The sequence below is a fragment of the Crocodylus siamensis genome, chromosome 4 (assembly GCF_052110815.1).
Source record: "Crocodylus siamensis isolate JL-2025a chromosome 4, ASM5211081v1, whole genome shotgun sequence".
Lineage (NCBI taxonomy): Eukaryota > Metazoa > Chordata > Crocodylia > Crocodylidae > Crocodylus > Crocodylus siamensis.
The window spans coordinates 36,850,648-36,873,838 of NC_143398.1; positions in this window are offsets into that span (position 1 = coordinate 36,850,648).

Below are 23,191 nucleotides of genomic sequence, written 5' to 3' on the forward strand. Positions count from 1 at the left end.
ACCTCTACTAATTCTCTCAGCACTCTGGGATGAATATCATCAGGACCTGCTGATTTGGATGCATCCAGTCCCACCAGGAGGTCCCTGACTAGGTCCACTCTGACCCTGGGCCTGGCTATGCCTCCCTTAGGACCATCAGGAATCATGATGGAGGAGATGACCTGGTCCCTGCTCAGAAAACGGAGGCAAAGAAGTAGTTAAATAAGTTAGCTTTGACATCTGGTGTGACCACCAGACTTCTTAGCGTATCCTGCAGGGGCCCTACATTACCCGGAACCTTCTTTTTACCCTCTATGTATTTAAAAAAAGGACTTCCTATTGTCCTTGATCCAGGTGCTAGTCCCAGTTCCATCTTCACCTTGCCCTTCCTAACAGTTCCCCTACAAACCTGAGCAATGGCTATATAGTCCTCCCTGGTGATGGCCTCTCCCTTCCATTGGGAGTATGCCTCCTTTTTAGACTTGAGATATTCCTGGATACTTTTTGTTAGCCAAGGGGGCTTCTGATCACTCTTGCTCCCTTTGACCCTTGTTGGCATTGCCACCCTTTGAGCTTTGAGGATTTTCTCCTTAAGGAACAACCGCTCTTCTTGGACTCCCAACTCCCCTTCCCTCTGGGACCTCAGTCGCTCCCTGACTAATCTTCTTACCTCATTGAAATCTGCCCTCCTGAAGTCCAGGGTTACTGTCTTGCTGCAGGCCTTTGCCCCCCCTGTGTTGGATGATGAATTCTAGTAGGCGATGATCACTGTTGCCCAGGTGATCAAGCACCCGCAGTCCCCTCACCAGGCCAGGACCAGGTCAAATAAGGCATTTCCCCTGGTGGGACTGTGCACCTCCTGGGTTATATGGAGGTCCTGTAACATGGCTAGGAACCTACGTGAGCAGTCAGACCTGGCTGACTGCTCTTCCCAGCAGATGTCTGGATAGTTTAGATCCCCCATGATGACCACATCCTTTGACCTAACTGCCTCTGTGAGCTGACCTGAGGATTCCCAGTCAAGTTCTTCCCCCTGGTTGGGTGATCTATAGTAGACCCTCACCATTTCCCCCCAACCCCCTTGTAATCTGACCCAGAGCACTTCAGTCTGCCCCTCCTCTACCCCAGTGCTGCTCGTCGAGAATGTGAATTACTCTTTGACGTAGAGTGCCACGCCTCCCTCCACCTTTCCTCCCTATTCTAGCCTTTCTGTTCAGCCTATTGCCCTTGATGTTCATCACTCAGTCATGTGTTGGATCCCACCACGTTTTGGTGAGCCCCACTATGTCTGGGTTTGCATTAGCTATCAGGAGGGCAAGTTCCTCCTGCTTGTCTGGAAGTATGAGTCATGATCAAGGAAGCCAAAGCCCATCTCGAGACACCATTTCCAAAGCCACAAGTTGACCTCTCTGATGCAGTTTTCATGGTGTTTTCCTTAAAAGTGGTAGGTTAATCTAGCTGTATGTAGCTGTTTCTCAGAAGATTGAAAAAATTTTACTCTTCATTGCTTCTTCTACATTTAAATAGCATACTTTAACCTTATTTCAAATATGTGGGGGTTCAATTTCAACATCTCTCTTTATACAGATGGAAGTAAGGCTCATCATCCTTGTGTTTTGGGTTATTGGTATGTGTGTGTGCGTATGCATTGTTATCTTGGAGTTCTCATTCTTATCATCACTTATAAGTAGGACTTGGTTTAAATCATGGGCCTAGCTCACAGCACAGTAGCTCCTTTAATCTTTGAGTTCTCCCTATGTGCTTCCCTTCCACTGATTGGCAGAGGGGCCCCATTCACCTCGCTGCTCACTCCTGATGGCTAGGAGGCAAAAACCAGTTTTAAATACACCACAGTTTCTGCCTCCCATCTAGTTAGCAGGAAGTGGCAGGGCCACCAGGGCCCCTCTGCCAATCATCAGCAGGAGACAAAAAATGCAGCATATTTAAAACCATGTTTTTTGCTTCCTAGGCATCAGGAATGAATCTGAGCCAAGGGGCCAATGGTGACCCTCTGACAATCAGCAGTGTGTGGTTGGGGGGGGGATACTCCAAGATTAAAGGAGCTGCCATACCATGAGCTGACCTCATGTTTTAAACCACGACCTGCTTAAAAGTCTGGAATGTAGTAACAAAAACCTCGCAAATAAAAAATACACCAAATGAAAGTCAAAAGCAAAACATGGATAGACTTAAAATAGTTGCTGTCATCTCTTTGATTTAAGTGGACAGTCATGACAGACACTGACAGTAAAATGTTTTGTGCATAAGGGTTATTCACAATTTAACATCTCAAATTTAACAATAAATGGGACTTTAAGACAGAAGACTTCAATGTATAAAACTTAATGGTGAATTTCACCCATACAGAATACCAGTAAATAACTGCTGCCTTCTTTATCACCTATGGAAATAGGAAGCTTTGGTGGTGATGAATAACACAAGTGGAGGAACTTTGAGTTACAGTGGGAAGAACTTTTCAGGCATGGGATTTGACTAATATGCATTTTGATGGACTGTCAAGGAACAAAATGTGGGGTCTTATTCCGTTTATTCACTGATTTGTGTCCAGATTGAGGAGTTCTACGTGTAGCTACCACATTAAGCAGCAAAGCATGTGTGTTCAAACAAAATGTTTTGATTCCTCTTTTAGTTCTTGTAATTCTTTCATTCATGTTCTTTATGTCTGTCACTGTTTTAATATCAGATATGCACATTCTCATTGGCAGATAATCTATTTAAGCTTCAGTCAATACAGTTTCACTATGCTATCTGTATTATACCTGTGCAGTCAATGGATCTTTGATGCATTGTAAGACACTGCCACTGAAATACTGGCTAAGAATTCAAAACTCTACCAGCTAAGAACTCAGGTCTAGCTTGGAAGTAGTCCTTTTTCCCAGGATTTGCTAGACATTTTCTGATCAAGAAAGTTTGGTTGAGGCCTTTTTGTTTTCTTTTTAATGCATAATTTTTCTTGAATTCAACAACCTGTTAATGAGACTGCATTCAGCGCCGAGTCTAACTAATACATAATTGTTGCTGATCAGCACATTTCAGCTTGGACATTTGAGTAAGTGGATTTCTAACTGCTCTTCTAGCTACCCACGTGTCCAAGTCTGTCTCAGTGTAATCTTCTGCAGGAATTATCTTATTTTCTCCAGTGTTGTGGGTTTTTCTTGCATCCATGATAAAGTGCAATCACATCATAAATTGACTGACACCTCAGGGCAGTACTGAGGTGCTTTAGTTAGGGACTAGCTGAATCACATAGGCCAAAACTATAAGTGTATAAGCATGACAGAGAACATTATGTGATGCAAAGTAGGAAGTCATTGGAGCTAAGTACAGACAGTCAAAAAGCCTGAGTATGAATTGATAAAATCTTTCCAGGTTAGTCTAAGCTGCATAGTTTGAACCAATAAGCAAGTGAACAGACATTCATTTTTTATTCCAGAAATGCAGCCACATGCCTGCAGTGTCCCAGGCCAGAAGCTTCGGGGAGCTAGAGCATGCCTCCCTAATCATCTGGAACAGACAGCTGGGGCCAACCACCCACCCTGTGAAGGGGTGGGGAAGGGTGGGGAAGATACAAAGCATCCTGGGATGCTTGGGGACTGTAAGTTAACTTGAATCTGGAGGGGATCTGGGACAGAAATTCAATAAATCAATTTAACCTAAATCAGTTAAGTCTGATACTACATCCATCCAGGTTTATCTTAAAGTGGTTCTGGCCATTTTGAAAATGGTTTATGTGCACTGAACTTTTGCTGTTTTATACATTTGAACTGGTTTCTGATCACTTGTACTGACCGGTTTACGTATAATTTCTGTTCCTAGCCTGTAGGACTAAGGGTAGAATTTTATTTTACTTTGGACATCTAAATGGCTGCTTTATAGTCATGTAACTTTAAAAAATGCCATTTATACTCAGGTAGTAATTTCTTCATCATATAAGCATGCACACATAGACTGAACATGCACATAGGCTTTTCACTGGCCAGGAATATATACAGCTACATACATATGCCTACCATGGACACATACTACTAGCTAAAGCTTTAAAATATAGGCAGTTGAAAATACATGGCAAGCATGATGACTATTTAGAACATATATCCAGGAAGCAGTTGTCCTTTCTCAGAGCCAGTTTGAATCTACATTTATCTGACTTCACCACATGGTGCTCTAACCACCATACCACAGATTAAACATCATACAGACCTCTTATACTGTGCTACTTCTGAGCTTGGGCATCTGGGCAGCCAAGTGTGAGTGATATGTGGAACTAAAGCTTTCACACCCATTGGAAGGATGTGTCCAGGATAGGACTCAGAGCCTGTTGTTTTCCAAGCCAACAACTATCCCTCCAAGCTGCAAAATTTCAGGCTGTCTCAACAGGAGGGATGCTGGCCTGGAGGAAAGTATACCCCTGGGACACATCCAAATGACTGTGAACATGCAATGTGGGGTGCTACAGACCACATCCACATATGCAGGTGGTCCCTGCACTGCTACTTTGCAGTACAAGGGTTTTATTGGCCCAAGAGATCCTGGGGTCAAAAAAACCCATACCAAAAATAACTAAATAAAATGGGGCAGCACACCTGATGGCAGCATACACCCCACAAAAATTGGAGCTGGCAAGCTGGAGCCACACTCCAGCTGTCATCCAGGCTTCCTGCCATGGCTGCACCTCCCAGAGGCTCCTGGGACCCCAGGTGAGGCTGCTGAAGCCAGCACAATTGTTGGCCCCAGCCTTCCCTACCCAACCTGGGGTAACCTGCTGCTCCAGATCACATGGCACAGGCATTCCCTAGTGACAAGGAGAAGTGGCACGAGGTGTTCCTTCCAGTGGGGCAAAAACTTCCCCTCTGCAGTGCTTATTGTACATTTTATTCAATAATTATTAAATACAAGAGGTGGCAGTTCAGCTTCAAAAGGAGTACCAGAGAGAGGCTTGAATAGTAGTGTGGTAGTTAGAGCCATTTGTTGGTTCAAAACCCCCCTGGAAATAAAGGGCTTCGGACCTTAGAGCATCTCTACGCATGCTCCAGGGGAGCAGAGGTACTTTAATTAGAGTGGCTCTTGGGAATTGCTCTAATTAAAGCACCCACAGCATCTCATGTATTGAGCATCCCATGCTTCAAAATGGCAGCAGGGCGCTTTTAAACTCATATGATGAGCTTATGAGTTTAAAGTGTACCCACCAACATTCTGAATTGTAGGGATGCTGAATACATGTGATGCCAAGACTACTGGAGCTCTAATTAGCATGCATCAGATCAGGGGTCAGACATGTATATGGGTACTCCAGTTTCCTAGGTAAGTACCCTCATTTGTCAAGCAGGGGAACTGAAAAATAGGAGGCTGCCCTCCAGCACTCCTTCCAAAATCTTATACAACCAAAGCAATAAAACAGGAGGATCCAAGAGTAGCCAGGTAGATGGTTAGGAAACTGTCACTTAGATATTTACAGGTGAAGACACTAAAAACTGTGCAAGTGTCATTTATTTGTCTTAGCAGTGAAATGGACCTTTGCCAGTCATTTTTTATCTACCCCCAAAGGGGTGAATCCATGGGGGGTGCAAATGTAGCCCTCCTCCCCGCCCTTTCTACAGTGTATCTTGGCAGCTCTCACTGTTGCTCCTGTGTTGTGATTTGCCTGCCCTGTATGTGAAGGGAAGAGGCTGGGAATGGGAGAGTGCAGCCAACCCCACAGTACCAGTCACTGGTCCCACACCTGCCATTTTTCAAAATCCTGGATTTGCTTATGATCCCAGCTGCAGAACAGAACACCATTTTAACAAAAAAAAAAATCCCAAACAATTGCAAAATGGACATGCAACTAACAGACATGCAGATGAAAGACAAAGGAGACGTGGCTCCCCAATCAGTTCCCTTTGTGTTCATCAGCAGATCCCTATAGAACCTCTCTCTGTTTGGGTTTTCATGCAGCTTTGAGCTCTGAGGTCTCCACAGCAAATTCCACAACATTTGAGTCTTCAGGCCAAGGTCTATATCTGTATGTATTCAAGAGAGTGATGTAGATCCTCAGCTTGTGTAAATTGTCACAGTTCCACTGACTGCAGGGAAGTTAATAGCATCAGTAGAAGTCAGGTGATATCAAGGAGCTATGCTAGTTCACACCAGTAGAGAACCTGCCCCAATATCTTTACTTGCAAGAAGCATATTGTTCCTCTAAAACACAGTATAATATTTGTTCCCTACAGCATTACATTCATATATGCAGCATGCCAGTAGCCTTTGCACATGCCAGTTAAATTGCATGATGATTACATGTGTGAAAATATATAACAACTTTTGCTTATGCAGCCTAAAACTGATGAAGTACAATGCTATGGAGGAAATGTGCAAATTGCTGGCATTTTTATTATTTGCCAGTATTAACTCTTTAGGTAAATACATGATACCATATTTCATCTAGAACAGGCTACATATACATCTAAATTAGCTTTAAAGTTAACTTTATGTGAAATGATAAAGTGCTTATCAAAGACATGATGACTGAAGAAGTAATAGAAGCCTTTCCCTTAACAAGGAGCTTGTGAAAAATTGTATATAGCCTTAAGGAAAGAAACGGCAAAGAGAGCATCTTAGTATGAGGCAACTTACTGTCTACTGGAAATGAAAAACAATGATAAAAGACACAGTGGATAACTCCCCTAGTGAGAAGATGTTTGATGTACTGGGGTCTAAACCTGAACACATTTTGAGAGCCTATGTTGATGATGGATATATTGTATCTGTCTCAGGGATACTTACGTAAATATTATGAACTGAGGGAGGGAGGAGAGAGAATTTGGAAAGCTGGCAGAGAAGAGATAAAGGTTTTTACAAGTGCTAATAAGAAGAATGTGAAGGGAGGGGTGTGAATGATCAGTCACAAGGCTTATAATGGTATAATAATTGGCATTATACCAGCAGAGAGATAACACAGATTCCTAAACTGGGTTAATTTTGTCCAGCATCATGAATTATTACCCCTGATAGAATCAAATGTAAAATGCTACTTGTGTAAGTTACAGCAATTTAGGGTTTGTCTTTCTGCATTTTTTCTGTAGTAGTCATGTGGTAAAAGCAAATTACCCATCACCTATTCCTTCACAGCCTAGCAGCTGCCTACTGTATGAATAACCCTGGGATAGCCATATGTCTGTCTGTTACTGATCCTGGCATAATTTACATTGGTATACAAAACTGCTAAATATTATCCTGGGTTATGTATGTATCTGTTTATGCCCAGTGAAAGAAGGACAAGAAGAATTAATAGAGAAGGAAAAAGGAAAAGTCCCAGGAATAGGAGAAAGGTAAAGGAGAAAGAAAAGAAATGGAAGAGGGAGACAAGAATGATGAGAAAAGATGGGGGCATAAGAAATAGGTGAGAGGATAAATTAGGAAGTGAAGGCACAGAGGGATCACAATTCCACCAATTTGTGAATATGTAATGGCATCAGACAGCTGCTGGTCAAGGGCCAACATTTTCCTTGGCTAAATGAAAAACAGTTGGCATCCTGGTATTTTTATATGAGATAAGAATCCAGTTAACAATGCTTGATCTTATGCCAGGAACATGCTATGGTTTGAAATCTTTAGCAGTCAATCAGGGCATACAATAAATAGTTTCTTTTATCCTTTTAATTGCAAGTCCTGCACCAAAGAATGCTTAATCCAGCTGCACATTTAGACTAGAATGAAATTCAGAGGGAGCTTAAGACAACTGCTTGCAATCAGTCTGTAAAATAAATTTTTCTTCAAGCAGAAACCTTTCCCTCAGATCAAAGAGCTGTACTCATTCCATATTTTCAATCCTTTAAAAATAATTCAGAACATCAGGAACCATATTTATTTAATTTACCTGTTTATCTGATCGCCTTCAGGCAGACCTGGTTATGCCAATGGCACACCCACTTGCATTTGGCAAAGCCTGATATTACAGTGTTGCAGCATAATCCATTCTGTTATTCTCATTGCAGAAAGCAGCTTCTAATCAATAATAAGGGGATGGTTTTATCTTAATCATCAGTTCTTTACTCACAAATATGCAGAGATTTTTCCTTTCTTGTAGCAATATTTATGGTAAAATTAGAACATTGTGATTCCATTATTCCCTTTTTAATCACTGTGGAAGTGGCAGGTATTCTGGGTTAAATTCAGAACTGATTCTTCATTTAGTGTGAATTCTTTCTTTTCTACATTTGTAAGGATTTGAATCAGTGTAAATTATATGCCCGAGAGGGCTGTGATGACTGCAAGGTGACTAAGGCCTCTCACTAGATTTGTCAAGGTAAGAGTTTATGCTTCACTCTAGACTCAAGCCAAAGGCTGTCTTCGTTTAACCCAACTGTAAATAGGTATCTGATCATATGGCTTAGGAGTAATATACAGCCTGATGTCATGCTAGCTGTGTGTGCTGTTGGCTACAGAAGTCACCACTGTGCCAGCACTGTATCCTACTGGGCTCATGGAGACTGTGGTGTTCCAGAGATCTACAAAGCAATATTCTGCTGAGGGCTATTTTATCTTCTACTTTTCCTTAGACTCCTGAGAATATGAATCTTGCCAGTTTTGAATGCCTTGCATGTTAGTGGAGCTAACAGCCTATAAAAGAGTCTTAGGGTTTCTGAATATAAATAAATCCATATAACTATCTAGTCTGAGTTCTGGTAAAACAGGACTGTGGAAATCTAAGTTAATGATACATCTCTTTGCAATTCACTCTGGGTTTCATGGAATTATTAACCTCACAAAAACTCTTAATTGCTTGTTTTTTAGTTTTAAATTGTAGCACTATTGTGGGCCCTATCTCACAGACCCTCCTCAGTCAAATGCCTTATACTTGGTTATGTTGATAAAAGTACCACACTGATGGTATCTTAACGCTGGAATGACTCAAAAAGCAGCCTGCTCATAAGAAAGGTTTGCGAGAGTGGCTGCTGCGTTGGTGACATGAGAAAAATCCTCGCTTATACTGCAGTTCAGACCAACACTCTGGTATCAACTCAAAATTAAAATCATAATGAAATGTACCTGGATGATTAAGAGTTATTCACATTGGAGTGGATTTGCATGTTCCAGCACAGTGCTTTCAAAAATATCAAACAGGGAGATGCAACAACTTGCCAACAATTCTCTGCTGTTGTATACTCATCAACTTCAGTGAAGCGATAGTAGCAGGGAGGTCAGCGCCGCATATTCTTGTAATGCAGGTATGCAGATTCCAGCTTCCCCCAAGTTCAAGAATGCTTGGATGCAGGATTTTTGGTTCAGACCTTTTCCTATGTAGACTATGTATCACCATGTATTCACATAGGGAATTTGTCTTTACATGTATACAAATTTTGACATAGATAATATTGGTCACTGGAAATTTATCCCATGATTTTTATAAATTTGCAAAGAGTCTTTACCTAAAAAAAATGAATGTTCACCCACCTCTGTTATGATGTTTTTATATTTCTTACCAGTACACAGGGTATGAAATTCCATGAGACAATAAAGCAATTCATTTAAATTATGGGCTAAATATTTTTTCAGTGAGGAAAAAGCCACTGCTGAACTCACATAATCTGAATCACACTGTCTTCAGCTCTTGTTTCATAAATTAAGTCCTCTCTTTAAGTCTAAGAAGAAACAAGGGGCCGGAACGAACAGATAAGCTATCTACTGCATTTGATTTTTTGTAACATGTTGTGGTCAATCAGAATTGGCTTTTCTAATTGGACTTCCCATAAAATGTGCATAGCAGGATTAAGGCAAGGTGCTGATCACATTCAAATGAGCTTTGGTAGCAGTTTGTGTGAGTTCAATAGACTGCAGAAAATGAAAGAACTGCATTTGATACCACAAACTCTGCATTAAAAGCACGGTGCTTCTATTCCCCCCAGTGACTTTGATAAAGGTACAGCACCATGGTGACTGCAAGCATGTGATCACAACAAAAGTCTCGTATGACTCCCAGGGGCAACTCAGCATGAGTAAGCAATTCCAAGCACCAACCAAAGCTACATTCCAGTAAGAGATTATAGTTTTTGTCCAGCCTCGTGATTCCTGCCCCATGCTCTGCAACAAAGACATCATTGTTATCACCCCCTCTACATGAAGAGAGTTAATGAGCAGTGCAGTGAACAATGAATATTTCTTAGGGACTATATTTACAATTATGTTTCTGTGCCATTTTCTATTTTGATTTTGTATGATGATAAGCAAGGGTTGAGTTGTATAACAGACAACAGGTAAACCGGACAAAGGGCTGATTTCCATCCATATCACCACAATGCATTTTAAAACAAAGCAAATTATTGCAGAGAAATTCCTACTTCCATGGCCTGAAAAAGCCCAGTTATTTGGGTTTTCTACAAGAAAACTGGTTAAAAAGGAATAACATTCACTCCCTGGTCCACAGGTAGGCAGGCAAGAGAGCTTTACCAGCTCCATTCTTCCATCAATATGTTAAAATAGGAAATGTTTCAGAGCCCTTTCACCTCCACTAGTAAAATAAGACCTTTTTTCATGAGAAGTTATAGAACATAAGTCTATGGTATTTTTTAATTAAAAATTTACAGCAAGCTGTAATACTCACTGTCTGAAGTGACTCCCGTTGAATCCAGTGGGAGTCACTTCAGTAGGGACAGGAATAAGCTCTTGGGTGGTAAGGTTTAAAGTAATGTAAATATACATAGACAGATCTCATTTCCAATGTATTTCTTGTCACTTATGAAATTGGTTCTGCTTTTGCCTGCCTCTACTTTGGGTTTGCAGCTACATGGTCTTTGGGTTAAGTCCAGTAAAGGATTCCAGCACAGCTGAAGCTCCCAAATCCCAAACTCTGGAATCCAAACTCTGGAGGTGGCTTAAGCTTGTTAGGTGACTGCCCATTTCCCCAGTCACCTAGATTGCTGCTTGTGTGCATGGCTAAACTTTTCCTGGCACTGGCCTGGTACTGGCAGCCAAAACCCAAGCTCCTGCTGAGGGCCTATGGAAATTAGGTATTCCTTTTCCTATTTCCCCAGAGGAAAGTAAGTAAACCCTGAGAACATCTAATGCACAACAACGGGGTCAGGGTCCTTACAAACAGCTTTCCTTTAAAACACAGTCATTGAAAAAAGTGGGGTCCCTCTTTTAAGTACAATCCCACTGCTTAGTGCACATAGGAGATCTGGGCTCATTTCCCTCCCAAACTAGAGGGGATTAAAGTGCATATGCCCCATAAGAGTGCACTAGGTATCAAGCTTTAGGTTACTGGAGAGAATCCAATTCCTTTCCTATTGAAGCTGTGCCAGTGTACAGCAAAAAATTCAAGATTTGTTGTGAGGGAAGGGGTGAGAGAGTAGGTACAAGAAAGGGGATGGCTCTGTAACTTAGGCCCCTGCCACACATTACATATCTTACACAATTAACTGGATAATCGCACAATAATTTTAGAATGTGCACATGTGCAAAGTAGGACCAGCCACAAATACAAAATAATTATCATACCATAAAAATACCCATCCCACTATAAAAAGACCTGACTAGCTACAAAGTGCTTGAAAATGTGTGGCAACATTGTAACTCATTTCTATCCAGTCTTACTTTGAACCTGTGGCAGGGTGTTTAATAGCTAAGGCATTCAGCTGGAAATGAAGCCCTGGGATCTAATTTCTGCTCCAAGGACTGACTTTTTATTTTATCCAATCACTTTTAATTTATAATGCCTGAGAAGTCCTGGGATCAGATGCCCATGTGAGGATCCTAATCAGTAATCTCTCAATGAATATGAAACCTTTTAGTAGGGCCTGTGCAAAACAGGAGAAGAAATCAGTTTGTAAAACATCTTTTGGTTGTTTTAAATAATTCCCAACACATTACAGTCCTGATTTTCCAATGGGAAACCTAAGACCTATGGCCATACAAGTAAACAATGACACCAAAAACTGTAGTAAAAGAATACGAGCAAGAAAGGAAGGGGCCACTATATGCACAGAATATAACCAGTTACAGGAACTGTCCTAAATAGTCTATGGGGTTTGTAAGCATGGGATTTATTATATCCGTTTAGAAGATTTTAGGCAAGTTGATAGCATTTATTGGAAACTTGTGAGGATGTGACCAGTGCTGGTTACCTGGGGCTGCCATAGATCCATCACCCAGTTAAGCTTAATTTCCAGGTAGATTTATCATATGTATCTTGTTTTAGAAGCTTAACTGCAAATCTCCATAATATAATATGGAATAATTTGAACAATCTCTGTTGAAAAAATTAAAAATATTTTATGAAATCAGTCATTTTAATCCTGAAAATTCCTTTTGCAGCTGCATGGTGTATTACCTCAGCGAACATAACTGGCTAACATTTTCACTGAATTTCCATAGTCACAATTTCACTGGCCATTGTATTGCTTTATTCACCTCTGCTAATCATATTATCTCCATTCAACAATTTCCACTTCTTCACTTGACAATGCTCAGTAACATGTGGAGAGATGGGTTTTGAGTAAATTAAACTGGGCTACCACTTGGCAAGAGTTAGTAGCATGTTGAAATGGAGCAATTGGCACAAAAAGAATCGCAATCTAAATGTTGGACTTTCAGGATGAAGTGACTGCCTCCCCATAGTGAAAAAAATATCGTCATATCTTGATTGCCCCACATTTACTAAGATCCAAATCCATAGGTGTTAGACAGGCAAAATTGCTTTTAAATTCGATGGAATATTTTTTGTACCGAAGCATGTATCCTTAAGGAAAAAATGTCTCTCTCTTGATAATGTTTATTGAACCAAAGAGTCTGAGTGCCAGTGGCTGCTGCACTTTCAGAAACAGCTTTCTTCTTGATTTAGTAATAGTAGCATTTTAGCTGTGTTTTTATTTAGCCATGTCAGAAGATGGCTTTTGTGAGAAATGTGCTTAGTCCTTGATTAAAGCTAATTTTGTCCCAAACCTAAAGGAAACATTTTGATAGTGGAATGTTAACACTGAAGTGCAGGTGGATATTTTTATGCTGGGAGACCCTCAGATTTTGACTTTATCAAACAAAGTAAAAAGGTATTGCAGCTGGAGTACTGCATCCAATTCTGGGCTCCACAATTTTAAAAGGATGTGGAGAAGTTCAGAGGAGAGCCACACACATGATCAGGGGGCAGGAAAACAGGCCTTATGATGAGAGGCTGAAAGCAATGGGACTCTTCAGCCTGGAAAAGTGCAGGCTCAGGGGGCTGCCTATGAGTATATAAAGGGTGTAAATCAGGATCTGGGGAAACACCTGTTCACCAGAGCGCCCCAAGGTATGACAAGGTCAAACAGTCACAAACTCCTCCAAGAACATTTCAGGCTGGACATAAGGAAGAACTTCTTTACTGTCTGAGCCCCCAATGCCTGGAACAGACTGCCACCCGAAGTGGTGCAAGCCCCTACTCTGGACTCCTTTAAGAGTCAATTTGACTCTTATCTTGCTGGGATCCTGTGACCCCAGCAAACTTCCTGCCCCTGGGTCAGAGGGCTGGACTCAATGATCTTCCAAAATCTTCCAGGCTTAATGTCTATGAAATCTATGAAATAAGGTACTGTTGGTCTTTGATCAGATCAAAAAATCTGTTGTATATCATTATGTAATCTCAGGTGTTTCCATTCAGAAAGTCACTTAAGCATGTATATAAATTGAAGCTTTGGTCTATACACGTTTAATGAAAATACTCATATGCTTAAGGTCAGACATGCTTAAGTAGCTTCCCTGTTTGGGTCCTATACTGAGAGATATTTGTATCACTTAAATGTAATTATTTCTAAATCATACATAAATTCAGTCTGTTTGTATAAAGATTGAGAGAGAAGAGACAATGTTCTTGTTTATGTCCAAGGGTCTTTCTTTTCTATCTGATTTCCAGAAATAATTTGTGTGAATTATAAAACAATGTACACTGGAAATATCTTTTTATTTTTTCTACAGGGAATATGGGTAGGATAAATTGAATTGCGATGGTGAGTAAGTTTATAATTAAGTGATGGACTACAAATAAAGCAAATACTATCACATTCAACCAACTTGGAAGCTTTTGCACTTTAAATTCAGTTTTTCTTTCTGCTGTCATTTTGCAATGCATCCTTCATTATCTGTGACTAGGTACCTTGATATTTGATATAGTAGGGACAAAATAAATATTTTCTTTGGAAAAATAAAATCAGAAAGCAACAGGTTTAGTTCTTTAAAAGAAAGGCTGTAGTTAGCCATCCTCAAAGAAGTTTCTGAGCTGTTGGTAGAGGTACCATCCTGCAGCTCTGAGGAGGGATTGAAGATGCACTCCAGTTCATAGCACTTCCTATTGTTTAACTTTACCTAAATCACTATTCACATGCCAACAGTTTTGGATCACCCTTTTGTGATATCTAACTCTGTGCACTATAAAGAGACCCTTGGTGCCTAACTCAGAGTCATCTTAGGTCAGGTGCCAAAAATTAGGCATTGCAGCCCATCATCCCTATGTTCTTTATTGAACGTAGACTTTGGCTTCCTCTATGTCTTTGTTCTTTATCTGTAAAATGGGGACAATAGTAATTCCCTTCCTTGCTGGGACGTTGTGTGATAAATACACTGAAGAATGAAGACTTTAAGTAATGGGTACTATAGTAATGCTTTTCATAGAATAGTTATTACTTGTTTGAAACGATAGTAAAACTGTGCCGATTAGAAAAAATAAAGGTTGTACTGTTATTTCCCATAATACTGTGGAAGGAGCAATCTAATGTTCATAGAAATGACTATGCAAATTGTTGAAGCAAAATTTTAAGTATAGGTGCTGCCAATGCATGAACTCAGTTTGACTGAGAGTGGAAAATTCCATACAGGGCCTGGACTACCCCTTCTATGACCTCAGGAGCTGTCAATCAGCCCTGACCCACTTCCAGCTCTGAGCAGACTCAGTTGCTATGCAGATCTTATTGCAGAGCATTCCCAGTGTACGACTGGAATGAGGTAATACCTCTAGAAATTTCTCTTAGCCAAGCAGCCTGATTGGCTATAGGGCTGCTATAAAAGGTCTGAGGGCCCCTCCCTCTGGGGGGAGAAGATCGCGTCACTGGAGACAGAGGCTGGTGTTTCCAGGGACTGTCTGGCAGTCAGGCTCTTGGGCCTACTGGTCTCCTTCCCCAGATTGGCACTCTGTGCTGGTTAGAGCGATTGCAGTTTTGATCTCCTGGTTCCCGATTCAATTTGACCGATTGCTGACTACGATTTTGGACCATCCCACTACGACTTCACCTCAACATTCTGGCATCCCGACCTCGGCATTACTCTACGACTACTCGATCGTCCACCAATATTGGACTGGCGTCACATCTCGTTTTCATCATTCACCGCGTTACAGTTAGTTTGTTGTTCGTGTTATCCACTCAATGAGCTGTTGACCAGCCCTGGGACTAGGTCTTTGACTGAACCTCGTGGGCCAACAGACCCCTTTGTTGTTCTTGTTATTCATAAGTTTGTAAACTGTAACTGAAGACATCGTTCTCCTACGCACCTAAGCGTAAGTCAAATAAATTTCCAACTTGTTTAAGAAACCGCTACGTTTCCCGTGCCTCAGTTCTCCATAGCCAATAGAACCTGGCCTGTTATCGTGTCTAATTGCCACCCCGGCCCACCGTGACTCTGGGGTTTAGTTCCCCACCCCGGGACACAAATAAGATACTATAACCTTATTATGGATTTGGTATTTCTACAACTGTATTATGCCTCAGAGCATGCCCAACTGGAGCTTTGAGCAGACTCAGTTTCAGATGAGTTTTCATGCAAGCAATACCAATGCTAGTCTTTTCTCTTCAAACAGAGACCTTGACAATAGAGATGTGTTTTTTTTCAATTTTTGAATAAATTTTAAATTGTATTTAAAACTATCGGTTCCTGTAAGAGAAAAATAAGGGATGTGCAGAGGGCAGATTTTAGACAAATGTTTGGTGAAATCTGTCTTCTACTTTTGAAAAGCTGGCCGGCCACTTTTCATAGTTTAACATATTTTGAATTAAAAAAAAAGGAATAAATGTAATTAAAGAATTCCCCTTTTTTCATTTAGGTCTATAACCATATAGAATTGGACATTACATTCAGTGAATTATACACATTCCATGTATGTTAATATTATTGGCAAATTCACATTTTAATACAGTATTTTAATAAATTCACATTTAATAAAATAAATTGTAATACATTCACATAATTGACATAATTCAATATATGTAAACAATATAAATGAAATTAAGATAGCATATCTCAAACCAATAAAAAGGATTACTTGTAGAATCATTAAGTCTAGAATCATGCATTTGGAACAGGATCTAGTCCGACTCCCTGTAAAGACTCTGAATCTACTAACCTTAAACCATTCCATATACAGGCAGAGACTTTCCATATGTTAAGGCAGAGACTTTCAAAACTCCATTCTTCCTTAGGGGACTTGAACCCCTACATCAGTTATGTCTCAAGGAAAGCTCCTAATAATTGAATTATCAGGCATTCTGTATATATGCATGTTTTGAGATATATTAATAAGGTAAGTGAGTCAAATGACAGTAGTCTTACTAGTTCTCAAATTAATTAAAATCCTGTGAAATAAAAATTCAGCCTGTCTCCAATTTTCATCCAGCAATACTGAACAGCGACAAAATAATAGTACATTTTCTCAATGTGACATTGTCCTGTCTTATGACATTGTTTGAACTGAATTAATTGTCCATTTTTTAGCCATATTATTGCACAATAGTTCTTTTAAAAGAGGAGAAATGATGATCCTATAATTAAGAAATGCGTCTGAGAGCCAGGAAGTTTTTATTCTGTCCTTCTCTCCCCATATACTTTTTGTATAATTATTGGCAAATGAAATGATTTCTCTTTTCTCTGGGACCTATCTTCCCGTTCTGGAAAATGGAAGTCCTGTTTATTAATCTTGGAAGAGCAAAAACGTAAAAAATGTGGATCTTACTGAGGACCATAAACACAACTAGATTAAGGGGTGGATCAAGAACAATAGTGGGCATGTCTACACGTACATGAATGCACTTTTTCTAATGTACATTAGGCTACCTTAATGTGCAGTAGCACAAGAGCATGCTTTTTAGGTGACGCTTAATGCACAGTACCCTATTTTACTTTGCATTAGCGTAATAGCATGATTTTTTATGAAACGCTTTAATGTGCAGTGGAATAGGCTACTGCATGTTAAAGTGCATGTCTAGACATGCCCAGTGGCATACAACTGGTGGCAGCATTAAAGTGGATCTTAGCATAGAAGATGAAGGAGATCGGGGGTTTGCACTCTCCATTTCTGTTGCCCAAAGTAGAAGGGTGAAGAAGGAAATGGGGAACATTGATCGCCCTTTGAGGCAAGTGTTGTTATTGTCATTTTACAATGGGGAAAACTAAGGCAAACGTAGGTTAAATGATTGTTTCATAGGCAGGTGAACTATTACTCAAGCAATCTGCTATTACCAGGTTTGATAGTGAAACTGCAGCATGGTACCCTCTGCGGTGCTGTTGGGTAGTGTGTTCACCTGTGCAAACAAGGTGGCTGAGTGGTGAAGGCAATGATCTGCTAATCCACTGTACATTGGGTTTGTACCTCATCCTTGTTGGCCATCTTCCCTCCAGACGTCCCTCCCAGCCATAGTTTTCTATGATTCTATCCTTGCAGCCAGAGGACACTGACCACCTGTGCCAGGTTAAGGTGCTATGCCTTGTATTTGTGTGACAGGGTTGACTATATAGGGTTTAAAATAGGTTAGACAGGGGTTTGCAGGAGAAGATTTAGAAAGGAATGACCCCACCTCAGACATGGGGTGGGACTTGATGATTTTCAAAGGTCCCTTCCAGACCTATGTTTTTTATGATTCAGCTCTCATCTCAAAGGGTGCTGAGCACCTTCCTCCTATTTGACTACAGTGGAAACAGGAGGCATCCAGCAGGTTACAGGACGGACTTGACATTTTGAAGCAGGATTTCTACAATTCAGAGAGGGTCTGTCACCCAAACCACATACAACATGTTCAACTGTCAACTTCATGAATACCCTTGTGAAATTTGCAACTTTCTCCAAAAGTTCTGAGGCTTTTTCTTTAAAACCAAGACACACTAAAAATGCAGACATACTTTGTAGCAACAATTTTAATGTGGAGGTGGCAAATTGGTTCCATCTGAATGGCAGGGACATTCTAATACATAGCCTTTATAGGATTATTTAGAGGCTGTTTCAAGGTCTGTGTCCCATTTTACATTGCTAATATTCTTTTCTTTTCTGCTGCCTTCCTTTGCCCTTTCAGCTCTATTGGAAATTCAGGTCAGTATCTGAGTAGATAACCTGTTTCTCTGGTTTCCTTTTATAGAAGTGACTATATTTTAATTAGTCCCATCTTTAAAAAATATAAGGCAGCATTTGCTTGTTGGATATTTAGGAAAGCACGTTGTGTTTCTGATTTATTTATTTCAGCTGTGGTATACAGCTTACTTTTCCATGGAGGTATTCTTTCAGTACTACACTGTCAGCCTTGCAAAAAAAATACAGCATCATGAGCTTTATTAATCAAGATTTTTATTGCATTTTCTTTTTGACATACAGTTGTTTGCTGGATTTCTTTGAGTATATTTCCGTTTTGGCTTACAAGTCAGGTCAATGACACAACAAGGATCATGTGAAAGGGGCAACTGCCCTGGGCACCAATGATGATGAGAGTGAAAAAAAATGACTTTTGCTGAAGCTGCATTATTGCAATCACAGCAATGGCAGCAGCTAGAAGTCACCACTGCCCCGGCTGCCTGGCCACATTGTTATGCTGCTGAATCAGGTATTTCTCATCTGTGTGAAACTTTCAATATCTAAAATTAAGCCTATGCCATTTTTTTTATATTTAAAGGAATGTTGATTTATTGGTTCAGAGTCCTAATTAAAAATGACTTCTATAAAATGTATCTGTAGCTCTAGAACTCTGGTCTGCCCCACTTAGAGCTAGATTTCCAAAAGGGTATGCACCTTTTATATATATTTGTCTGATTTGTATGCCTACAAAAAGATGGAAAACTCACAAACACACATGGAAAATCTTCCCAAATATGCCTACTCATGTCCAGAACTAAAGTAAGTGCAGAGGATTTAGGTGTTCAAATGAGAAACACAGTAAAGTCCACTTTAAAATGTATCTTCTGCAGGTGCATTTTTGAAATTCTGGCTCTTGTTCCTTTTGCCATGTAAATAACACATGGCATGAAGGAACTGCACTGACATAGAGAGGAACAACTAACCACATTCATTAACAACCTAAGTATGCACGTGGGTAATCTGGGAGGTGCCAGTGGCTTCTGAAGCACAGAAGACTGTAGAGGTCATTACTGAATTCCCAGACTCTTGAATAGTTTCCTACCCAGTTCCTGTACACTGACCCTTAATTTTAACAGCTTGCATGTGTAGGCAGCATTTCAACTGATAATGCATTATTTGGACACAGAAGTAGAAAGTCCCACTGGATAAAAAAGACTTTCTTTTTCATTCAGATGTATAAAGCTTGTTTTAATAAATATCATTGGGTGCTTTTTGCATCACATTCAAATTTCATGCCCTCATCTGCCTACAGCTCTGCCTGTCCTTACAGCTCTGCTCTCACTTTTCTCTTTCTCTTCTCTAAGGAATCACTTCCTGTTTTGTATCTCTCCCAATCTCTCAAGAGAGCCGCCTTACATGCTTGGGACATTCTTCAGTTCCTCTGTGTTACAGGATCTTTCTTATGCTGCTATCTCTTCTAAACACATATTTCTTCCAGGAATTTTTTTTAGAAATGATGGGTCTTGAAGGCATGCTAATACTTGATGGCTTACTGAAGTCAATAAATTTGCTTAAGATAAATAAGATTAACAGGATTAACTCCCTTGTCCTTTCCCCTGTTATCAATGCTCATTTCCTTTCAAAAGACACTGTCCTGTCCACAGTGTGCCAATGTAAATTTGCCATTGATTTTGAGAACATCAGGCTTTATGCCTTTTGTTTCCTGCTGTTACTTGGATGAAACACTATCCTTGTGTGCTGTCAGTGTTTACAACTTCACCCATTACTGGAAAAATGTCCCTATTAAGCATCATAAGCCTGATTCTGATTCCATTTACCCCAGTGAGGTTAGATGAAGTTACTCCTCAATTATATCAGTGTCAGACCACCATCAGGCCCAGTTTATTTTGCTTGATTGATCTCTTATGCTAAAATGGGTTTCACATCAAATGTATTGGGTGCAAGATGCAGGAATAATTCCCTTCGAAGAGAAAATTAAATATTAAATAATAAAATATATAAATAAAATATACTAATTGACTATGATAATTATATAATGTTTGGTCTGTCAGCTAGGTGTGAATTTAGTTCCTCTAGTGCCAGGGCAGCCTCTGCCACTTCAGTTTCAAGTGTAGTGTTCTCAGCTAGCAGGGATATCAGATTATTAGTTCCTTATATAAAGCAGCCGCTACAAAAGACATTTGCCCAAGGCATGCAATGTAGTAACTTTACCTACAGCAGAGTCCCAAGTGTGAGCAATTTACTGTATTCAGACCCCACATTGGTGACCTAGTTTATATACAAAACAGTCCCTACCTGGGTCATCAGTGAGGTGTTACTTTGCTACCTGTACAGAGGCAAATGTAGTTTTGCATAGGAAGGATGATAAAATCTTGTTAGCTGTGTTTTTGTTTCCTTCCCATCCCATAGAAAGTATAGCTTTTACATCTTTTACTAATACACTGTGGTCTCTCAAAGATAAAACACAAGGATTTTTCAGGATGTGGCTTCCATTTGTAATGTTTCAAAATTCTGGATGAAACTGCTTAAGAGTTTCTAAACATTTTGCAATAATTATATTTCCCTCACAAGAAGTTATTCAGAATGGTTTTTTGTTTGTCCAGGTATAGCTGAACCAGTACCAGCACCATCTAAAAACATAGGCACACCGCATGTTTGTATAAAAGCTGCACTCTATAGCACAAGCATTTTTCTTGGGGACCAGTTCAGCAAATGGAGGCACTGTGTGTTGGAGCTGTGTGTCTATGGTTTTGAGATGCAGGAGAAAGTCAAGGATACAGAAGCTGTAAAAGCATAGTGTTGGCAGTAAGCTAAGGAACAGAGTTCTGGGGCTACAAGCTGGCTAAAGAGGAGCTTCAGACTGTGAGCAAAGAAAAATGTCCTCCTGCTGTTTGATTCCTGCTTCAGGGAAGCTGGTCCTTTTTCTTTCTAAATAAGTAGGAGTTTCTTAATTTCTTAATTTTTCCTTTTATAGAGAAACAAACTTCTAAGCCCAACATTTTGGGGCAAGAAAGAGCAACACTCCTTTTCTTTGACTGTGGACATCAGCAGTTCATCCCAGATGTGAATTTGGGACAGTAAAGGAGCAATGATACTGTTTTCCAGGTATATCTCATCAATGATTTTTTTTGTTACAAACTTAACTGTAATTACTTGTCTAAACTGCCTCTATACCGTCTCTGGAGTACTGCCATGAACCATACCTTGCCTACTCACTCTCACTCCACACACAAACCATCAATATGAGTCAAGTAGCCACTTTACAACAGCCCTGACTCTGCTTCCAACACCTCTGTTATGAGTATGCTTATTGGTATGCCTGCTGGGGGGGTCTCCTAAGAAGGTTCAGTCATTCCTGTGATTGGACATGTGTATGGGGTGCAGGCAAATGAGTGCTTCATAGTAGCACTCCCTAGTGCAGCATAGTTGAGATGTAGGCATGCCCTTCGTGGAAGTACATGGGCTCTACCAAGCCTGTCTTAATGTGTGTCTTCTTTCAAGACAAGATATCATTTCTCTGAGATGTCAAGGTATTCAAAACACCACCTTCAGAGTTTCTGTGTGCTGATTACCCCAAATGAGGGCATGATCTAAGGAGATACAAAATTACATCTTCTTAACATTGAAATAAATTGCATCCAGCCATTGCATTGTTTACCTTTTGACAGCTGAAATCTGCTTTACAACATCTACTTGGTTATATTTTTCAATACTACCTTATTTAAACAACTATTTAGTTTTTAAATACCTGGAGGGGGTGAATCCTTTGTTTGCATAACTTTATTGTCTTAAATGGGTATTAACGTCACAGAGACTTTGGTCCTTAGTTTTGGGGGAGGGAAAAATACCATGTTTCAGAATCCCTGAATTAAACAGAACAAAATGACCTGAGTATCATGGTTTTCCAGAGTCTCGCATTTGTTTGAATATTCTTGTCTAGGGACTAGGCAGAGATTATCAGTTGAAAAAAAGGGGGAAGGCAAGGGGGAGAATTGCTCAGTCACTTTTCTATCTCCCATTTCTATCCAATACCTAAAATTCTAACAGTGTTTTAGGTTTAAAATAGTAAAGCTTTTCATCTGCAAAGCATACAAGCTATGTTTAGGTTTCTATCAAATGATGCCTTCAGCTACCAGTGTCATTTCATTTACTATTTGTTGCAGTTCACCATATCCGACAAAATAACCCTCCAGGTTGGATTTACTTTATCTACAGCTCTACGCCCTGTAGCTGTTCATTCTGAAAGGAAGGTAGGAGTCCTAACAGCTTGAGAGATGCTCCTATTTAGGCTACCATAGCAACCAGTATGTGTATTAAAGTATAGGTCACATGGCTTAGTTTCCTAAGGCTAATTAATTTCACTAATTATGGCCTCATACCAGCTGCAGATTGTGTTGGTGACCTAGTGAAATCAGCTGTGGAGAATTCTTTTCCTTGCTATGACTATACGACCTCACCATGCAGATATATTAATGTCATTATTAGAAATGCATATACTATGCACAGAAAACAAATACGGCTACATGATTAGAGTCTGGACATGGAATCTTGAAGATGCTTAATGTAGACATTTAAATCTTCTTTATTCCTTTTTCTATCATCTGTCACTATTAAATAAGTTATAAATAGCTGAGTAGTTAAGCTTAAAAGATTGTCATTGAAAGGTAGTTTAATTCACCAGCTTTACAACGGATTTATGAAGCACCTACCACTTACAGCAATGCAGATATATACATAAATACATATTTAATACAATACTATTTACCAAGCAAAGAAAAACTTCTAACTAGATAGCTATTAATTGTTTTAGTTTCATATACTGTGTATGTAATATTTAATTGAAAATCAGACGTGCTTTTATGACACAAATAGCACTGAATGTATTACAAATTAGAAGAG